Source organism: Belonocnema kinseyi, chromosome 10 (assembly GCF_010883055.1).
Source record: "Belonocnema kinseyi isolate 2016_QV_RU_SX_M_011 chromosome 10, B_treatae_v1, whole genome shotgun sequence".
NCBI lineage: Eukaryota > Metazoa > Arthropoda > Insecta > Hymenoptera > Cynipidae > Belonocnema > Belonocnema kinseyi.
The window spans coordinates 95,542,828-95,544,772 of NC_046666.1; positions in this window are offsets into that span (position 1 = coordinate 95,542,828).

The following is a 1,945-nucleotide window of genomic DNA, read 5'->3' on the forward strand; positions in this document are numbered from 1 at the left end:
AAGGCAGGGGCAGATGTGCCATGAACTGAGTCCAATTCATTTTTTATCTCATATGGAGTTAAACCCTTTAAATGAAAATGTTTTATTACCGCTCTGAACTCGGTTTTTTCCATTTTTCTTAAAGAACAATTTTTTTTTCAATTGGTTATAAAAACACGTAAACTCAGAAGGTGTGGACTGTGACTGCACCATATATCTAGTCGGGAGTGGTGCTGTCTGATAACACATGATTTGGAGCGATTCGCGCGCCATCTGTTGGTCATTATTGAACTACCTTCGTAGATAAGCTGCGAAAGGATGTTGAGGGGAAAGGAATATTGCCGGAGATGCAGGCGGGCTTTAGAGAGAGAAGGAGCACTTTTGACAATATTTACGTCTTGCAACACGTGGTGGATAGAGAATTAACCAAAAAGAGTGCCAAAGTGTACACGTTTTTTTTAGATCTAAAGAGCGCGTTCCCGTCAGTGGATAGGGGAAGGTTGTGGGAGGCAATGGTGTAGAGAGGAATGGAGAGGGGCCTGATCGAGAAGGGAAGGGAGGTATATGAGAAGACAAAATATAGGGTGAGAGGAGGGGAGGGAATCTCTGAGGGATTCGGGATGGATAGGGGGTTGAGGCAAGGGTGCCCGCTTAGCCCAACGCTTTTGGCAATTTTGATCGTGGATATGGAAAGTAAGCTAGTGGTCAAAGCGAAAGGAGGAGTTAGGGTACGAGGAGTCAGGATATGGTCACTCGCATATGCAGATGACATAGTGCTGTTGGCAAAGAGCGAAGAGGGTTTAAAGGAGATGATGAAGAGGTTGAGACATTACTTGGACAAGAATCGGTTAGAGTTAAATGCGGACCAGTCGAAGGTTATGGTGTTCAGGAAAGGAGGTGGGAGAGATGGAGGAGGAGAGTGGAAGTGGAAGGGAAAAGCGGTACAGGAGATGAAAGAGTTTGAATGGTCATATAAAAGAGAGAGTGAGAGGGGCAAATGTAGTGATAAGGCAGGTGTGGGGGCTGTGGAAGAGATTGTTCGCAGATGATTTTGAAAGGGGAATGAAATTGTTTGATTCGCTAGTGATGAGTGTCTTATTTTACGGGGTGGAGGTGTGGGATTGGAAGGGAAGTGAGGAGGTAAATAGGGTACAGGAGAGGTATGTAAAGGGGATACTGGGGTTGCCAAGGAATACGCCGAACTATATTGTCAGGAGGGAGATAGCAAGAACGAGTTTAGGGATTATAACAGGGAGTCGAGCGTGTAAATATTAGGAGAAATTTTCGGAAGAGGGGGGAAGTAAATAGGTTAGGGAGTGTCGGTAGGAGAAGGAGAACAGACGTAGTGGTGCAAAGATGGAGGTGGAAAGGGAAAGGTATTTCAGAACGAATGGATTGTAGAGGGATCAAGTTACTAGAATGCACGAGGAAGGAAGGAAGGTATATGAGTTGGGTTAGAAGAATGGCATGGAGAAAGAGAGGGCAGAAGGAGACGAGAGAATAAAAGTGTCAAGGTATAACGGAAACTATGTGTGAATTATGCCAAGGGAGAGAGTGCAATATTTATGTAAGAAAGGAGAGCAAGAAAGTCAGGAACTTATAGCGAGAATGAGGTGCGGGTGCATGGAGAAGTATAATAGGTTCTGGCTTTCTAGAGAGAAGAGAATGTGTGAATTGTGCGGGCGTCTCTTGCCCTTTTCTCTTCTCCTGCCGAAGAGGAGAAGGAGGGAGGTCAGCGTCTTCCCTTCGCAGTTCTCGAGCAGCTATTCCAGATCTAAAACGAGATGTGGTGCAACACTATCACAGGTCTATGTGCGTGTGAATATAGTAGGTGACGCTATACATGACTAGGTTGCGCGCGCAACCCATTTCTCCTCTTCTGAATTTGAAAACTCGAAGGTGCACGATTGCCGGTTGGAAAACTTTTGTGGTTCTATTTATATCTCGATCCGCTCTGATATAAAAT